We start from the raw sequence: 20,299 nt of genomic DNA, 5'->3' as shown, positions 1-20,299 counted from the left end.
CAAAGTATGTCTCCAAGTATAAAGTTTCATTAAGGAAAATTTGGAAATACAGAGATGGGAAAAGATGAAGCAAATGCTATAATTTACCACCCTCAGACACCACTAACACAAAAGTGGTTGGTACATTTCTTTCTAGCTCTATTTTTGCTTTTTACTTGATATCAATTATTTCTTTTAATTGTCGTAATGATACTGCATAATTTTTTGTAACACCAAAACGATACGATAATCTCAAAGGGAAATTTGACCATTCAATATTTGGAGTCCCTTTAAGGCTGCTCTGTTGTCATTTGTTTCTGCTGGTTCTTGCTTCCGGAGTCCTAGCATCTCATCTATCTAGTAATTTTTTATTGTATGTCAAACATTGTTTTGAAAAGTTCTTGTGGAAATTTGAGGTCTGAGATGATGTTATCTTTCTCCAAAGAAAATTTTCTACTTAATTTACCAAGTGTCTAGGGGAAATGAACACTCTAGAATTACCTCAGTCCAATTTCAGGGATTGAGATTTGTGGGCTACCCATTGACTGTGGTCTGTGTGAGGGCTGGTTTTTTTCTGGTTCACTCTTATTCACACGCAACAGTCCTTTTGGATCCCAAGCCAAAGTGAGTGGGTTTTCAAATCCCAAGTCTTGGTGGTCCTAGGACTCTGACTTTTGCTCCCACCCTGCAAAGCACTAAAAGCAGCCTCTCAGCCACCTCTTCTAGATTAGCAAATGCCTCTAAGGCAAAATTGACCCCAAGTACTAGGCTGATGTTTCTAGATTCCCAACCACTTTCAGAACTTGACCCCAGTAATTTCTTACTCCCTCGTTGAGTCTTTGGTGCTTTTAAGAAGATGTTTTTATATTTCATCCAGCTTTTTAAATTGTGTCCAGTCAGAGGATTGGTCTGAATTATGTAGCCCAGCATTACCAGCATCAGAAGTCTCTACATCAGAAGAAAATTTCATTATCCTACCACTCTGACTTTCAAGTCTCCATCCATATCACAGCCTCTATTTTTATTGCCCTTTCCCCAGCCATGCTTTATTTAGTTTTTTTGGTTATAGAATGGTATCTCAGTAGAGGTGACTGCACTGGCAGAACTTCAGAAAATAAGAACCCCAGGCGGTTACTATTTATTCAACAACTGTTGTTTAGTACCCGTATGTTGTGAGCATTGTTAGGGATCCACGAGGTTCCCAGTCTAATTGCTGAGGTAATTAATAACTCTTTCACAAGGCAGTGTCCTTAAAAAAAAAAAAAAAAAAGTGGCTATGACACAGTGTAGGAAGACAAGGAATAAAGTGATTAGAAATAGATGTTGAGTGACCAACTAAAGTGTTCTGCACACAGTTCCAATGTGGAGGATTTTCCCATATCACCAAGCAACCCGCAGAAACCAGCTGGTGACCTACAATTCAACTCACTTCAGACACTGTCTACCTGGAGGTAGTATCAGATTCTATAAGTTAAGGGCTCAGTCTCATAAGCCAGTCCTCCAATTCAGATACCAATCACAGGACCAGGTTGTTACCTGTGCTTCTGCTGGCTGGCTATTGATTTGGAGATTCCAAGGACCCCTTCCTTGGGTTTGATTAATTTGCTAGAGTGGTTCCCAGTACTTAGCAATCTAGTTTACATAGTAGATTACCAGTTTATTACAAAGGATATTAAAGGATACGAATGACCAGCCAGATCAAGAGATACATAGGACAAACTCTGAAAGGGTCCTGAACACAGGAACATCTGTCCCCATGGAGTTTGGGATGCACTACCTACAGCAATGGGTTCTGGTTCAGCAACATGGAAGCTCTCCAAATCTTGTCCTCTTCGACTGTTGTGGAGGCTTCATTACACAAGCATGATGGATTAAATCATTGGTAACAGAGTCAACCTCCATCCCCTCTCCCCTTCCCAGAAATCAGGGAGTGGGACTAAAAGTTCCAACACTCTATTCATGGTTGATTCCCTGCACAACGAGCCCCCATCCTTATGTGCTTTCCAGAAGTCACACCATTAACATAAACCCAGTTGTGGTGGAAAGGGGCTTGTTATGAATAACGAGACACCATTTCACCTTTCTGGCTCTGAAGTGATTTCAGGAACTGAGGACAAGAGAACAAATATTATCACAAAAGATGCTCCCACAGCTCTTATCACTCAGGACATTTCAGGGGTTTGGGGAGCAGTGAGTTAAGATGGTGGACATTTGAATAACCAAATATATTGGTATATTTCTTATAAATCATAATATCCTGCCAACCTACATTGTTTCAGCTACTGTAGACATTGAAAGCCAATTACTTGATTTTTTTCCTAGCCACTGTGCAGGTAGGAGTGGCCATGTGACACAGCTTGAGCCTGTGAGATAGATCCTTCTTTTTACCTGGAATGCAAACCTGATGCCTGGAGGCACACCAGCCATGTTGTGATCATGAGAAGGAAATCAACACATTAAGAATGGAGAAGCCAAAAAGACAGAGGGAGGAAATACCATTGACATCATCACTGGGCCACCCCACCAGCCCTGAACTTCCTATTCCCTCACTGGTATAACTGCAGTGATTGTGATACTCTTGAAAGATTTCTGTTCCAATTGGCAAGTACTATTACAGTTGCTGTAGCAAACAGGAAAATTAATAAATAATTTAAAATTCTAAATTAAACTCATTCATTTGGGCCAGTTGTCATAGGATGTCACAAGGATCATTGATAAACGGGCCTCTCGGATGCTTATTTATCACAGAGCACCCCATGCTATTGACATCCTGGTTTATCACTATATTGTGGTTGCCACTGATTCTAAATAGTTCTTACTTTAGTTGTATTTGTGCATTGGGATGCTTGTGTAAGTGGTAAATGTAGTGTTTCAATATTTATAAACTTAAGAATTTATAAATAAAATATTAAAAACAAACTCACAGAATAAAGAGAAAACCAACATGGATACATTTATTAATGTTCCATTTAAATATCATACAACTCAATCTTCTGAGCCTGCAAAGAACAAGCAATATTAATAATGAAGTATAGGGCTTCCCTGGTGGCGCAGTGGTTGAGAATCCGCCTGCCGATGCAGGAGACACGGGTTCGTGCCCTGGTCCGGGAAGATCCCACATGCCGCGGAGCAACTAAGCCCGTGAGTCATGGCCGCTGAGCCTGCGCGTCCGGAGCCTGTGCTCCGCAACGGGAGAGGCCACAACAGTGAGAGGCCCGCATACCGCAAAATAATAATAAAAAAAAAAAAAAAAAAAAAAAAGAAGTATATCCTAGAATACTTACTGTGTGGAAATCCAAATGACCTGAACATTTTTACACTGTGCAAGAATCAGTGCAAATTCACACACTACTTTTTATTCCTTTAATGTAAAATAATTCGATTATTTCAACAAAAATATAAGTGTCTCATCAGTGCTAGGGATATAAATATGGGATGCAAATGGTGCTCTGAGTTGACTGTTAAAAGATTTAGATATTCGTCAGAGTGGCAATCACATTTTGCCAAAGCTCATGGTTCAATAAAAGAAGATTGTAATTATCAGTGAGAAAAACAATCAAAAGATCAGTTTCACACAGTAATGTATTTGAAAGAACAAAATCTTCTAAGTTTAACCAAATGTTGATTAAATGATTAAAAATATTAAGAAAGTACCTTTTAAAAGGTTAACACTAGCCAGCATGTGCTTAAACACAATCAAGCATTTCCAAACATGAAATATTCAATAGCCATTTTAAAAAGGATAGAACCTATATAAGAATACATTACACTCTAGATTTATGTTCCCACTTGTTGGAAAACATATATCTACTGAAATGAGAAAACAACTTATTTTAAAAGTTATAAATCAAAAGAGTAAAATATTCACTTTCTATGAACTTTCAACTGTTTCATATAAAAGCATATTAAAAATTTATTTTAAAATGAGAAATTTTAAATTTTGTTGATCTTGTGGAGTTGGAAGGAATAATAATTGAAATAATGACCAAACTTTACTGTCAATGTTTAAGAAAAATGGTGCCAATGAGATATATTTTCATGGAAACTTTTTGTTCAGACAGTGCTAGTGCCTGTATGTTAGGGAGAAATTCTGGTATTTCAGCCAAAATTTTAGAAATGTTTTTAATTTGGCACTAAGTCACTGTATTCAGTTACCCCGGATGATGCAATGAAAGATGTAAAGTCAATAATTCACTGTAAATTTTTTTCTTGAAGCTTTGTATTTATTATTGTATTAGTCTGCTCCAGCTGCCATAACAAAATATCACAGCCTGGGTGGCTTAAACAACAGAAATTTATTTTCTCACAATTCTGGAAACTAGAGCTTCAAGATCAAAGTACTGGGGGATTTCCCTGGTGGTCCAGTGGGTAAGACTCCGCTCCCAATGCAGGGGACCCAAGTTGGATCCCTGGTCGGGGAACTAGATCCCACATGCATGCGGCAACTAAGAAGTCTGCATGCCGCGACTAAGGGTGCCGCAACCAAGATCCCGCGTGCTGCAACTAAGACCTGGCACAGCCTAAATAAGTAAATAAAATAAATAAATGTTAAAAAAAAAATATCCAAGTACTGGAAAGTTTAGTTGCTGGTGAGAGCTCTCTCTCTGGCTTGCCCTCTTACCATGTCTTCACATGACCTTTCTTCTGTGCACACACAGATGGGGAGGGAGAAAAAGAGGGAAAGGAATCTGTGTCTCTTCCTCTTCTTTTAAGGACACCACTCCTATCGGATTAAGGACCCACCATTATGACCTCACTTAATTTTCATTACCTCCTTATAGTCTCGATCTCCAAACATTGGGGGTTATGGCTTCAACATATGAATTAGTGGGGGACACAGTTCAGTCCACAACAATACCATACATCAAATAAACAGAATTAGGGCTTCCCTGGTGGCGCAGTGGTTGAGAATCCGCCTGCCAATGCAGGAGACACGGGTTCGTGCCCCGGTCCGGGAAGATCCCACATGCCGCGGAGCAACTAAGCCCGTGAGCTATGGCCGCTGGGCCTGCGCGTCCGGAGCCTGTGCTCCGCAGCGGGAGAGGCCACAACAGTGAGAGGCCCGCATACCGCAAAAAAAAAAAACAGAATTAAATAATATCTCTAATGATCTGGGAACTGAGGCTAAAACTGAAAGTCTTTTTGATATCAATGAACAGTTTGTAATGCTGTAATGCAAAAAGAATTTAGAAAAAAAATTTATTGAAGTATAGTTGACATACAATATGATATTATTTTCAGGTGTACAACATGCTGATTCAACAGTTACATACACTGTGACTTGATCACCATGATGTCTAGTAACCATCTGTCACCAAAATTATTTTGATATTTTTGACTACATTCCCTGTGCTGTATATGTATCACCCTGACTTGTTATTTTATAACTGGAAGCTTGTATCTCTTATTTCCCTTCATCGATTTCACCCAACATCCCCCAACACCCTCCCCTCTGGCAACCACCAGTTTGTTCTCTGTATCTATGAGTCTGTTTCTGTTTTGTTTTCATGTTTGTTAGTTTTGTTTTTCAGATTCCACATATAAGTCATATCATACAGTATTTGTCTTTGTCTGACTTATTTCATTTAGCATAATAACCCCTAAATCTGTCTGTCCCCGTTGTCACAAATGGCAAAATTTTGTTCTTTTTATGGCTGAGAAGTGTTCCATTGCGTATATATATATATATATATATATATATATATATGTCACATCTTCTTTTTCCATTCATCTGTGGATGGACACTTAGGTTGCTTCCATATCTTGGCTATTGTAAATAATGCTGCAAAGAATACAGGGGTGCATATATCTTTTCAAATTCGTGGTTTCATTTTCTTCATATTTATATCCAGAAGTGGAATTGTTGGATCTTCGGGTAGCTTTATTTTTAATTTTTGAAGGAACCTCTATACTGTTTTCAATATTGGCTGCACCAATTTACATTCCCACCAACAGTGTATGAGGGTTCCTCTTTCTCCACATTCTCACTAACACATTTTTTTTTTGCTGTCTTTTGATTATAGCCATTCTGACAGGTGTGAGGTGATATCTCATTGTGCTTTTGATTTGCATTTCCCTGATGATTAGTGATGTTGAGCCTCTTTTCATGTGTCTGTTGGCCATAAGTACATCTTCCTTGGAGAAATGTCTATTCAGGTCCTCTGCCCATTTTTTAATCTGTTTTCTGTTTTGGAGTTTTGTTTTTTTTTTCTTTCTTTCTTTCTTTCTTTTTTTTTTTTTTTTTTGCTATTAAGTTGTGTGAGTTCTTCATATATATTCTGTGAGTCCCTATTGGATAAGTCACTTGCAAATGTCTTCTTCCATTCAGTAGGTTGCCTTTTGTTTTGTTGATGGTTTCCTTCACTGGGCAAATGCTTTTTTGTTTTATTAGGTCCCACTTGTTTATTTTGCTTTTGTTGCCCTTGCCTGAGGAGACAGATACAAAAAAATATTGCTGAAACTGATGTCAAAGAGCATACTGTCTATGTTTTCTTCTAGGAGTTGTATAGTTTCAGGTTTTACATTTAATTCTTTAATCCATTTTGAGTTTATGTATGTGGTGTGAGAAAACAGACCACTATGATTCTTTTGCATGTAGCTGCACAGTTTTCCCAACATTATTTATTGAAAAGACTGTCTCTTCCCCACTGTATATTCCTGGCTCCTTTGTCATAAATTAATTGATCATACAAGCGTGGGTTTATTTCTGGGCTCTTTATTCTGGTCCATTGATCTATGTATCTGTTTTTGTGCCAGTGCCAGACTGTTTTGATTCCTATAGCTTTGTAGTATAGTTTGAAATCAGGGAGCGTGATTCCTCCAGTTTTGTTCTTCTTTCTTAAGGTTGTTTTGTCTATTCAGGTTTTGGGGATTCCACAGAAATTTTAGGATTATTTGTTCCAATTTTGTGAAAAATGCTATTGGTAATTTGATAGGAATTGCATTGAAGCTATAGATTGCTTTGGATATTATAGACCTTTTAACAATATTAATTCTTCTAATCATGAGTACAGTATATCTTTCCATTTATTTGTGTCATCTTCAATTAATTACATAAATGTCTTATAGTTTGCAGAGAAAAGGTCTTTCACCTCCTTGGTTAAATTTATTCTTAGATATTCTATTCTTGTTTGTGCAGTTGTAAATGGGATTGTTTTCTTAATTTCTCTTTCAGATAATTCATTATTAGTGTACAGAAATGTGACAGATTTCTTTGAATTTGTTGGTTTTGTATACTGAAACTTTACTGAATTCATTTATTAGTTTCAGTAGTTTTTTGGTGGTCTTTAGAGTTTTCTATATATAATGTATATTACCACTATAACAAATAGGGACAGTTTTGCCTCCTTTCCAATTTCTTGTCTGATTGCTGTGGCTAGGATTTCCAATACTATGTTAAATAAAAGTGGTGATAGTGGGCAACTTTGTCTTGTTCTTGATCTTAGAGAAATATCTTTCAGCTTTTCATCATTGAGAAGGATGCTAGCAGTAGGTTTGTCATATACCACCTTTATTATGTTGAGGTATGTTCCCTCTATACCCGCTTTGTTGAGAGTTTTTATCATAAATTTTGAATATTATCAAATGCTTTTTCTGCAGCTATTGAGATGATCATATGATTTTTAATCCTTCCTTTTGTTAATGTACTGTATCTTGTTGATTGATTTATGGATACTAAACCATCTTTGCATCCCTGGAGTAAATCCCTCTTGATCATGGTGTATGATTCTTTTCATGTATTGTTGAATTCAGTTTGTTAATATTTTATGGAGGATTTTTGTATCTATGTTTATCAGGGATATTGGCCTGTAATTTTCTTTTTTGGTAGTATCTTTATCTGGTTTTAGTATCAGGGTAATGCTGGCCTTGTAGAATGAGGTTTGAAACATCCTTCCCCTTCAATTTTTTTGGAATAGTTTGAGAAGGATAGGTGTTAGCTCTTCTTTAAATATTGGGTAGAATTCACCTGTGAAGCCATCTGGTCCTGAACTTTTGTTTGTTAGGAGTTTTTGATGCAACTTCATAACTAGTTATCAGTCTATTCAGATTTTCTATTTCTTCCTGATTCAAACTTGGAAGACTGTGTGTTCTAGGAATTTATCCATTTCTTCCAGGTTGTCCAATTTGTTGGCATACAATTCTTCATAGTAATCTCATGATCCTTTGTATTTCTGTGGTGTCGGTAGTAACTTCTCTTTCATTTCTGATTTTATTTACTTGAGCCATCTCTCTTTTTTCTTGATGAGTCTGGCTAAAGTTTATCAATTTTATTTCTCTTTTCAAAGAACCAGCTCTTAGTTTCATTGAAATTTTCTTCTATTTTTATCTCTATTTCATTTTTCTTCCAGTTTTATTTAGATATAATTAACATACAGCCCTATATAAGTTTAAGGTGTATATCATAATGATTTGATTTACATAATCATAATCCACAATAGGTTTAGTGAACATTCATCATCTCATATAGGTAAAATATAAAACAATTTTTTTTCCTGTGATGAGAACTCTTAAGATTTTCTCTCTCATCAATTTTTTTTCTTTTTTGGCTGCATTGGGTCTTTGTTGCTGCACTTGGGCTTTCTCTCTAGTTGCAGCAAGCAGGGGCTACTCTTCATTGCGGCACATGGGTTTCCCATTGCAGTGGCTTCTCTTGTTGTGGAGCATGGGCTCTAGGGCGCACGGGCTTCACTAGTTGTGGCACGTGGGCTTACTTGCTCCATGGCTTGTGGGATCTTCCCAGACCAGGGATCGAACCTGTGTCCCCTGCATTGGCAGGCAGATTCCTAACAACTGTGCCACCATGGAAGTCCCTCTCTCATCAATTTTCATATAAAACATAGAGCAGTGTTAATGATATTAATCATGTTGTACATTTATCTTATAAATGTTGTTATCTTATAACAATGTTATATAGTGTTGTACAGTTATCTTATTTATCTTATCACTGGAAGTTTGTACCTTTTGACCACCTAGTCTCTATTTCATTTACTTCCACTCTGATCTTTATTATTTCCTTACTTCTACTAACCTTGGGCTTTGTCATTCTTTTTCTAGTTCCTTTAGGTGTAGGGTTAATTTGTTTACTTGAGATTTTTCTTGTTTCCTAAGGTAGACCTGTACCACTATAAACTTACATCTTAGAACTGCTTTTGCTGCATCCCATAGATTCTGGAACATTGTGTTTCCATTTTCATTTGTCTGAGAGCATTTTTTAATTTTCTCTTTGATTTCTTTGTTAACCTATTTGTTGTTTAGTAGCATGTTGTGTAGCCTCCACATGTTTGTATTTTTTCCAGTTTTCTTCTTGTAATTCATTTCTAGTTTCATATCATGCTTGATATTATTACTTTTAAAAATTAATTAATTAATTAATTAAAAATAATAAGATTTCAGGCATTTCACATTTTCTTGTGCAGTAACTAATCATAAGTGTTAAATACTATTTGAATTGATGACATTTATTAACCAATTTGTCATTGATGTCCTCCTTGAGGTTGTGTGTTGAGTTTATAATATCTTCATTGATGCCTGTAAATTGTGTCAAATCAGCAAAGAATTTCAGCCTTCCCCCAGTGTGTTCATACAATTCCCTCCTTTTCATTAATTGGTTTATCAACCAATTCAAGAGCCTGTTCATTAGTTCTATTCAAATGAATCTCTCCACCTTCATGAACTACTGCTTTTGCTTGATCTGAAAAAATGTAGAGACTGTTAAGTGTAAGCAGTGCTGCTTTCCTTCTGGAGGCTCTGAGGATCCGTTTCCTTGCCTTCTCCAGATTCTAGAGGCCATCTACAGTCCTTGGCTCATGGCCCCTTCCTCCATGTTCAAAATCAGCAGCTTAGCATCTTTTCAGCTCTCTGACCTCGGCTTCCAACCTTGCATCTTCTCTAACTTTGACCCTCCTGCCTCTTTTTTTTTTTTAATTTAATTTAATTTATTTTTTTATTTTTTTTGTGTGGTACGCGGGCCTCTCACTGTTGTGGCCTCTCCTGTTGCAGAGCACAGGCTCCAGACGCGCAGGCTCAGCGGCCATGGCTCATGGGCCCAGCCGCTCCATGGCATGTGGGATCTTCCCGGACCGGGGCACGAACCCGTGTCCCCTGCATCGGCAGGCGGACTCTCAACCACTGCACCACCAGGGAAGCCTTACTTATTTTTTTTATACAGAAGGTCCTTATTAGTTATCCATTTTATACATATTAGTGTATATATGTCAATCCCAATCTCCCAAGCTTGATATGATTTCAATCTTAAATGTACTGAGACTTTCTTTGTGATCTAATATGTGATCTATCCTAGAGAATGCTGCATGTAAAATTGAAAAGAATGTGTATTCTCTTTTGAGGTGGAATGTTCTATATGTATCTATTAAGCCCATATACTCTAATGTGTTGTTTAAGGCCAGTGTTTCCTTATTGATTTTCTGTCTGGATGATCTATCCATTGATGTAAGTGGGATGTTAAAATCCCCTACTACTATTGCATTACTCTCAACATCTCCCTTTATGTCTGTTAATATTTGCTTTATGTATTTATATGCTGCTATGTTGGGCGCATATATTTCACAAGTGTTATATCTTCTTGTGTATGTTCTTGTTGGATTGATCCCTTTATCATTATGTTAAGTGCCTTTTTTTCTCTTGTTACAGTATTTGTTTTAAAGACTATTTTGTCGGACATAAGTATAGCTACCCCAACTTTCTTTTCAACCATTTGCATGGAATATCTTTTTCCATCCCTTCACTTTCAGTCTGTGTTTTATTATATCTAATATAAAGAACGTTATGAAGCTCATCTTCCCAGTGCAGGACACCTGGGCTAGGGAGCCCAACGTGGGGCTCAGAGCCCTCCTCCTCAAGGCCTCTGTGGTTGTGATCATCCTTACCACCTGTGGGTCACCACAGCAGGGGTACAGGTTTGGACTAGACTGCAACTCTACCCCTCCTGCCTGTCTTGATTTGGCCTTTTCTTTATATCCTTAGTTGTAGAAAATCTGTTCTGTTAGTCTTCAGGTCATTCTCAAAGATAATTGTTCTATATGTAGTTGTAGTTTTGCTGTGTCCATGAGAGGAGGTGTGCTCAGGATCTTCCTGCTCTGCCATCTTGGTCCCACCCCTGGAGAATTTAGAAATTTTTTTTTTTTTTTGTGGTACGTGGGCCTCCCACTGCTGTGGCCTCCCCCGTTGTGGAGCACAGGCTCCGGACGCACAGGCTCAGCGGCCATGGCTCACAGGCCCAGCCGCTCCGCGGCATGCGGGATCCTCCTGGACCGGGGCACGAACCCGCGTCCCCTGCATCGGCAGGCGGACTGTCAACCACTGCGCCACCAAGGAAGCCCTAGAAATTTTATATTCATTTTAATGTAACTTGTAAAGTGGGAACAAACATTTTGAAAAAAATTAGAGAATTAGCCTTAATAAACAATATTCTAGGGCTTCCCTAGTTGAGAATCTGCCTGCCAGTGCAGGGGACACGGGTTCGAGCCCTGGTCTGGGAGGATCCCATATGCTGTGGAGCAACTGGGCCCGTGAGCCACAGCTACTGAGCCTGCGCGTCTGGAGCCTGTGCTCCGCAACAAGAGAGGCTGCGACAGTGAGAGGCCTGCACACCACGATGAAGAGTGGTCCCCGCTCGCCGCAACCAGAGAAAGCCCTCGCACAAAAACGAAGACCCAACACAGCCAAAAATAATTAAATAAATAAATTAATTTTTTTAAAAAAACAAAAAAACCAATATTCTAATAGTGATATCCACCCTTTCTGTGGCTTTATAAGAAATAAATGTTTCTGTTAAATCAATTTAATTCAACAATTAATAAAAGTAATTAAGCCTATGAGGATAAGTAAAGGAAACACTAGTGAAACAAAGAAATATGATATACCACTTGAAACAAAACAAATTATAAATTCTAAGAAGGCTGTTTAAATATCTGGTAAATTATAGAAAGTGAGTGATGACAAAAGTAAGATGCATAATGAATTTTTAAGTTGTTTCTATTTGTTAAATGGTGCCATTTTGCCAAATGATGTTTGCAAAGCTCCATGGATTGAAAGTAATAAAAATCAGTCTGACTCATTAAATATGATGTTTCATGAGGACAGGGAGGCCCAGCCAGCCCCCAGCTCTCCCCATACATGTGGGGAGACCATTTGGTCTCTTTCAACCCCAAACCCATGGGTTAAATGCAGTCAGCACCACATGGAGCAGAGACAGCGCCCAGCTGAGCCCAGCCCAGGGCTGAGTCATGAGCAAATAAAGAGTGGACTGTTTGTTATGCAGGGATAGATCACTTCAAACGTTCTTTATTCACCAAGTAACCTTTTTAATTTGGTGTCCGCTGTGGATAGAACTCATGGCTTCTAGAAAGGGGAAGTGTATAATGAAGCAAAAACTCCCTTATAGCTTAGATAAGATATGCCTCCAGATACTATACCTCCATTTGCTCAGATTCCTACAGCCACCCAAGCCCCCTTCCAGACAAGCAGGGGTGCAAAAGGCTCTGGGGTCTGGGCCAAACTTGGGCTCCAGGGGTCAGCTGTCCTCAGGCTGCAGAGCACTTACCACCCTGTTTGTTTAGAGGGGGGTTTTTTGTTGTTAAAACATACATAAGATCTACCATTTTAACCATTTTTAAGTGTTCATTTCTGTGAAATTGAGAACATTCACATGTTGTACAACCATCACCACTATCAGTCTCCAGAAACTGCTTTATCTTCCCAAAGTGAAACTCCACCCCCACTGAACAGTAACTCCCCATCCTCCCCTCCCCCAGCCCTGGCAACCACAATTCTACTTTCTCTCTCCATGAATTTGACTAGTCTAGATACTTCATATAGGTGGAAAACCATGCTGTCTTATAAATTCAACTTTTTAAATTTTATTTTATTGAAGTATAGTTGATTTACAGTGTGTTAGCTTCTGCTGTACAGCAAAGTGATTCACCTATATATATATATATATATACCTATCTATGTACATATATATACACATATATTCTTTAATTAAACTCTTTACATGTTGAATCTCTATCTCCTTCTATAAACTGGGAGATCCTTGACATTAAGACTCTTTATTATTCTTCTTTGACTCATCATTATCCCTCCCAGTGTCTGGCATATAACAGATGTCCAGTAAGTGTTCAAGAAATGGATGTGTACAGAGGGAGGGATGGATGCAGTTATTGGTCTGAGTGGTATATGGTAGTTGACTTAAACTAGTCTGCCCCACTGATGATGAGCAACCTGCAGATGGACCATATCTACCTCTTACTTATTTACCTAAGAGCACTCACTACTCCACAGGCCCAACAAACATGGCACAATCCATGTCTGTAAGGAACTCAGAATCTAACAGAGATGCACAGAGCCATCTATGATAAGAACCTCAACAGAGGAGTGCAAATACTTGTAGAGGCTCCTAGGACAAGGCTTTGGACGTAGAATGTGTTCAACAGGAGTATTGTTCACTGAATTGAATCAGATGACACACTAGTCGGGAAGCTTTGAGCTTAAATTTCCACTTGCAAGCTGTGTGACTTTAGTCACATTACTTACTTCATCTCTCCACGCCCTGCAGAGGTGTTTCAGTTCTGACATGAACACCAGGTACAAGCCAGCTTGGCCTGTGCAGACAGGACCCAGCCTTTCACAGAAGCCACATTTTCACCAAACAATGGTGGGGAGAGGGACGGAGGGGGACCAGGGAGGGACTTGAACCCCGAAACTGACCATTTCAGAGAGTCCACGGGTTAGGGAAGCAGAGGAATGGGATGCAGCTTCCTGCTTATGTTCTGAACTTGTCTAAATGTCATCTTCCTGCCAACGCTGCCTTCTGTGGAAATTGTGATTTTGCTATTATTAGCAATGTTAAACAGGCACTGTAAACAGATCGCAAACCATGAGGCTTTGTGAGAAACACCCCATTTAGTTCTGGGCCCTGGCTCCTTCCACACCTGGATATATAACATCTATTTTAACAATACCGCTTAAGAGGCAGCTGTTGTGTCAGGGGAAATTGCCTTACATAGAAACTGTAGAGCTTTCAGGAAGAGGTTAATGGTACATGCTGGAGTCTGGCCCTTTATCCTCTTAAAGCACAGAAGTGGATGCCTTCACATACAGGGCAGGTGTTATTATTAACATGATAAGTCTGTGCTGCCATTACTTTTTTTCTGTTTGCTAATTCAGAGAGGAGACTTGAGGGTCTGAGCATTTCTGTCCATTGTGAAATATATTCCCATGCTTCCCACACGCTGTGAGCAGGTATGCCATCCTTAATAACAATTTCAGGAGTCCTGCAGAAAATCTGAAGCTACTAAGTTTAGCCCCACAGCTTATGAGCCTGTAACTCACAAGATTAAGGTTGAATCTAATTTTGTGGAGTCTGAATATTACTGCCATGATTTCCTTTCCTTTCTTTAACATGCTCTGAGAGTCCCATCTCTTCTCGTTGAGCTTTTCCACACCTCTGTGCTCTACACGCATTTCTGGTTTTAAAAGCTGTGAGTCACCACAGACTTAGAGAACAAACTTATGGTTAGCAGGGGGAAAGGGTGGGGGGAAGGGATAGTTAGGGAGTTTGGGATTGACATGTACACACTGCTATATTTAAAATGGATAGGGACTTCCCTGGTGGTGCCAGTGGTTAAGAATCCTTCTGCCAATGCAGGGAACACAGGTTCGATCCCTGGTCTGGGAAGATCTCACATGCCGTGGAGCAACTAAGCCTGTGCGCCAAAACTGTGGAAGCCTACGTGCCCTAGAGCCCACGAGCTACAACTACTGAGCCCACGTGCTGCAACTACTGAAGCCTGCATGCCTAGAGCCCGTGCTCTGCAACAAGAGAAGCCACCACAGTGAGAAGTGCATGCACTGCAACAAAGAGCAGCCCCCGCTTGCCTCAACTAGAGCAAGCCTGCATGCAGCAACGAAGACCCAATGAAGCCAAAAAATTTTTTTAATAAAAATAAAATAAAATTGATAACCAACAAGGACCTACTGTATAGCATAGGAAACGCTGCTCTATGTTATGGGCAGCCTGGATGGGAGGGAAGTTTGGGGGAGAATGGATACATGTATATGTATGGCTGAGTCACTTTGCTATGCATCTGAAACTATCACAAGATTGTTAATCGGCTATACTCCAATATCAAATAAAAAGTTTAAAAAACTAAAATAAAACACACACACAAATAAATAAAATAAAATAATTTCATTGGGAACAAAAAAGCTGTGAGTCAATTATTCCATTTTCTCAGTTCTTGTAAAGATTATTTGAAATCATAAAGATCAGAGTGTCTGTATACATACAGGCACACACACACACACACACACACACACATTTATTTAGAATAAAGGAAGTTCTGTCACATTTGGACAAAACAAGTCCTTGAAGCATCATCTGAATGAGCACCAGATGTCACACCATTTAACAACAGCAACCGTTTATGTGTTCTGCGAAAGTATTGATAAATAGTGGTTATTAAGAATCCTGGAAAGGGACCTTCAAGACGGTGGAGGAGTAAGATGTGGAGATCACCTTCCTCCCCACAAATACATCAAAAATACATCTACATGTGGAACAACTCCAACAGAACACTTACTGAATGCTAGCAGAAGACCTCAGACTTCCCAAAATGCAAGAAACTCCCCACATATCTGGGTAGGGCAAAAAAAATAAAAAGAAAAAACAGAGAAAAAAGAATAGGGACAGGACCTGCACCTTGGGGAGGGAGCTGTGAAGGAGGAAAGGTTTCCACACGCTAGGAAGCCCCTTTGCGGGCGGAGACGGGGGGTAGGTGGGGGTGAAGCTTCGGAGCCACGGAGGAGAGCGCAGCAACAGGGGTGCAGAGGGCAAAGCAGAGAGATTCCCGCACAGAGGATCGGTGCCGACCAGCACTCACCAGCCCGAGAGGCTTGTCTGCTCACCTGCCGGAGCGGGCGGGGGCTGGGAGCTGAGGCTCGGGCTTCGGAGGTCAGATCCCAGGGAGAGGACTGGGGTTGGCTCCGTGACCACAGCCTGAAGGAGGCTAGTGCGCCACAGCTAGCCGGGAAGGAGCTCAGGGAGAAGTCTGGAACTGCCTAAGAGGCAAGAGACCATTGTTTTTGGGTGCGTGAGGAGAGGGGATTCAGAACACCACCTAAATGAGCTCCAGAGATGGGTGCAAGCCGCGACAGCACGGCTGTCAGTGCAGACACCAGACACAGGCATGAAACGCTAAGGCTGCTGCTGCAGCCACCAAGAAGCCTGTGTGCGAGCACAGGTCACTCTCCACACCTCCCCTTCCAGGAGACTGTGCAGCCCGCCACTGCCAGGGTCCCATGATCCAGGAACAACTTCACTGGGAGAACACACGTCGTGCCTCAGGCTGTTGCAATGTCACACTGGCCTCTGCCGTAGCAGGCTCGCCCCACATCCGTTCTCCTCCTTTCCCCATCCCCCAAGCCTAAGTGAGCCAGAGCCCCCGAATCAGCTGCTCCTTTAACCCCGTCCTGTCTGAACAAAGAACAGACGCCCTCAGGCGACCTACACGCAGAGGCGGGGCCAAATCCAAAGCTGAACCCCAGGAGCTGTGCGAACAAAGAAGAGAAAGGGAAATCTCTCCCAGCAGCCTCAGGAGCAGCGGATTAAATCTCCACAGTCAACTTGATGTACCTGCATCTGTGGAATACCTGAATAGACAACAAATCATCCCAAAATTGAGGCAATGGACTTTGGGAGCAACTATAGACTTGGGGTTTGCTTTCTGCATCTAATTTGTTTCTGGTTTTATGTTTATCTTAGTTTAGTACTTAGAGCTTATTATCACTGGTAGATTTGTTTATTGATTTGGTTGCTCTCTTCCTTTTCTTTTAATATATATATATATTTTTCCTTTTTCTCTTTTTGTGAGTGTCTCTGTGTATGCTTCTTTGTGTGATTTTGTCTGTATACCATTGCTTTTACCATTTGTCCTAGGGTTCTGTCTGTCTGTTTTATTGTTTTGTTTTCTTTTGTACAGTTTTTAGCAAACAAACAAAACAAACAAACAAAAGACCAGGACCAGATGGCTTCACAGGTGAATTCTAGCAAACATTTAGAGAAAAGCTAACATCCATCCTTCTCAAACACTTCCAAAATATAGCAGAGGGAGGAACACTCCGAAACTCATTCTACGAGGCCACCATCACCCTCATACCAAAACCAGACAAAGACGCCACAAAAAAATAAAACTACAAGCCAATATCACCGATGAACATAGATGCAAAAATCCTCAACAAAATACTAGCAAGCAGAATCCAACAGCATATTAAAAGGATCATACACCATGATCAAGTGGGGTTTATACCAGGAATGCAAGGATTCTTCAATATATGCAAATCAATCAATGTGATATGCCATAATAACAAATTGAAGGATAAAAACCATATGATCATCTCAATAGATGCAGAAAAACCTTTTGACAAAAATTCAAAACCCATTTATGATAAAAACCTTCCAGAAAGTAGTCAAAGAGGGAACTTACCTCAACATAATAAATGCCATATATGACAAACCCACAGCCAACATCATTCTTAAAGGTGAAAAACTCAAGCCATTTCCACTAAGATCAGGAACAAGACAAGGTTGCCCACTCTCACCACTATTATTCAACATAGTTTTGGAAGTTTTAGCCACAGCAATCAGAGAAGAAAAAGAAATAAAAGGAGTTCAAATAGGAAAAGAAGAAGTAAAGTGGTCACTGTTTGTATGACATGACACTATACATACAGCATCCTAAAGATGCTACCAGAAAACTACTAGAGTTAATCAATGAATTTGGTAAAGTAGCAGAATACAAAATTAATGCACAGAAATCTCTTGCATTCCTATACACTAGTGATGAAAAATCTGAAAGAGAAATTTAGGAAACATTCACATTTACCTTTGCAACAAAAAGAATAAAATATCTAGGAATAAACCTACCTAATGAGACAAAAGACCTGTATGCAGAAAACTATAAGACACTGATGAAAGAAATTAAAGATGATACAAACAGATGGAGAAATGTACCATGTTCTTGGATTGGAAGAATCAGCATTGTGAAAATGACTGTACTAGCCAAAGCAATCTGCATATTCAATGCAATCCCTATCTAACTACCAATGGCATTTTTCACAGAACTAGAACAAAAAAGTTCACAATTTGTATGGAAACACAAAAGACCCCAAATAGCCAAAGCAATCTTGAGAAAGAAAAACGGAGCTGGAGGAATCAGGCTCCTGGACTTCAGACTATACTACAAAGCTACAGTAATCAAGACAGTACGGTATTGACACAAAAACAGAAATATAGATCACTGGAACAGGATAGAGACCCAGAGATAAACCCATGCACATATGGTCACCTTATTTTTGATAAAGGTGGCAAGAATAGACAATGGAGAAAAGACAACCTCTTCAATAAGTGGTGCTGGGAAAACTGGACAGCTACATGTAAAAGAATGAAATTAGAACATTCCCTAACACCATATACAAAAATAAACTCAAGATGGATTAAAGACCTAAATGTAAGGCCAGACACTATCAAACCCTTAGAGGAAAACATAGGCAGAACACTCTATGACATAAATCACAGCAAGATCCTTTTTGACCCACCTCATAGAGAAATGGAAATAAAAACAAAAATAAACAAATGGGACCTAATGAAACTTAAAAGCTTTTGCACAGCAAAGGAAGCCATAAACAAGACAAAATGACAACCCTTAGAATGGGATAAAATATTTGCAGACAAAGCAACTGACAAAGGATTAATCTCCAAGATTTACAAGCAGCTCATGCAGCTCAATTTTAAAAAGCAAACAACCCAATCCAAAAATGGGCAAAAGACCTCAATAGACATTTCTCCAGAGAAGATGTACAGATTGCCAACAAACACATGAAAAGATGCTCAACATCACTAATCAATAGAGATATGCAAATCAAAACTACAATGAGGTATCACCTCACACCAGTCAGAGTGGCCATCATCAAAAAATCTACAGACAATAAATGCTGGATAGGGTGTGGAGAAAAGGGAACCCTCTTGCACTGTTGGTGGGAATGTAAATTGATACAGCCACTATGGAGAACAGTATGGAGGTTCCTTAGAAAACTAAAAATAGAACTACCATACCACCCAGCAATCCCACTCCAGGGCATATACCCTGAGAAAACCATAATTCAAAAATACTCATGTACCACAATGTTCATTGAAGCACTATTTACAATAGCCAGGACATGGAAGCAACCTAAGTGTCCATCGACAGATGAATGGATTAAGAAGATGTGGCACATATATACAATGAAATATTACTCGACCATAAAAGGAAACGAAATTGAGTTATTTGTCGTGAGGTGGATGGAGTTAGAGACTGTCATACAGAGTGAAGTAAGTCAGAAAGAGAAAAACAAATACCGTATGCTGAAACACACATATATGGAATCTAAAAAATAAAAATGGTTCTGAAGAACCTAGGGGCAGGACAGGAATAAAGACACAGATGTAGAGAATGGACTTGAGGACACATGGAGGGGGAAGGGTAAGCTGGGACAAAGTGAGAGATTGGCATGGACATATATAAACTACCAAATGTAAAATAGATAGCTAGTGGGAAACAGCCACATAGCACAGGGAGATCAGCTCATTGCTTTGTGACCACCTAGAGGGGTGGGATAGGGAGGGTGGGAGGGAGACGCTAAAGGGGGAAGAAATGGGGATATACGTATATGTATAGCTGATACACTGTGTTATACAGCAGAAAATACGACACCATTGTAAAGCAATTATACTCCAATAAAGATATTTAAAATAAATAAATAAATAAGAAAAAAAAAAAGAATCCGAATGCTGGGTGCTTACTGGGTGCCAGATCCTGGGCAAGCACTTGCCATGCACTCTCTCCTCTCATTCCCACACTCTGCATTGTGGAGATTTATCATCTCCATGTTACCAATGAGAAAACTGAGACTCAGAGAGGTCAGGCCCTTGCCTAAGGTCACACAGTAAGTAGCAGAGTCCGCTAGGATCCACATCCAGCTCTGACTCTAAAGCCCCCTCACTGTACATCAAAGGTGGAGGACAAGGGATGCTGGCTTCCTGGAGAGAGAATGCAGAAACCTGGCAGCGTCTGGGAGTAAAAATGGGCTGCTTTACATTTTATAGTGCCAGGGGTCTATAAAACTGGAAGATCTGCAGCTGGGACTGTGCCAACCTTTATGTCCTGGTGTGCAGGGCAGGGAGCAGGTGCCCAAACAGTTGTACCTGATTAGTCTGTGTTCTCTCCTGATCCTCGGGAATAGGTCTCCAAGGAACCCATCTCCC

General features: G+C 39.8%; 1 protein-coding gene across 2 annotated transcripts in view; it reads right to left on the bottom strand.

The window, feature by feature from the left end:
• CNIH3 (cornichon family AMPA receptor auxiliary protein 3) overlaps positions 1 to 20,299 on the bottom strand; it is a 288,908-nt gene that overhangs the window by 123,054 nt on the left and 145,555 nt on the right. The window lies entirely within an intron of this gene.

This window comes from Kogia breviceps, chromosome 1, assembly GCF_026419965.1.
Source record: "Kogia breviceps isolate mKogBre1 chromosome 1, mKogBre1 haplotype 1, whole genome shotgun sequence".
NCBI classification, from domain to species: domain Eukaryota; kingdom Metazoa; phylum Chordata; class Mammalia; order Artiodactyla; family Physeteridae; genus Kogia; species Kogia breviceps.
Note: the sequence above shows the minus strand (reverse complement) of the source record. Positions and strands in the feature narration are given on the sequence as shown.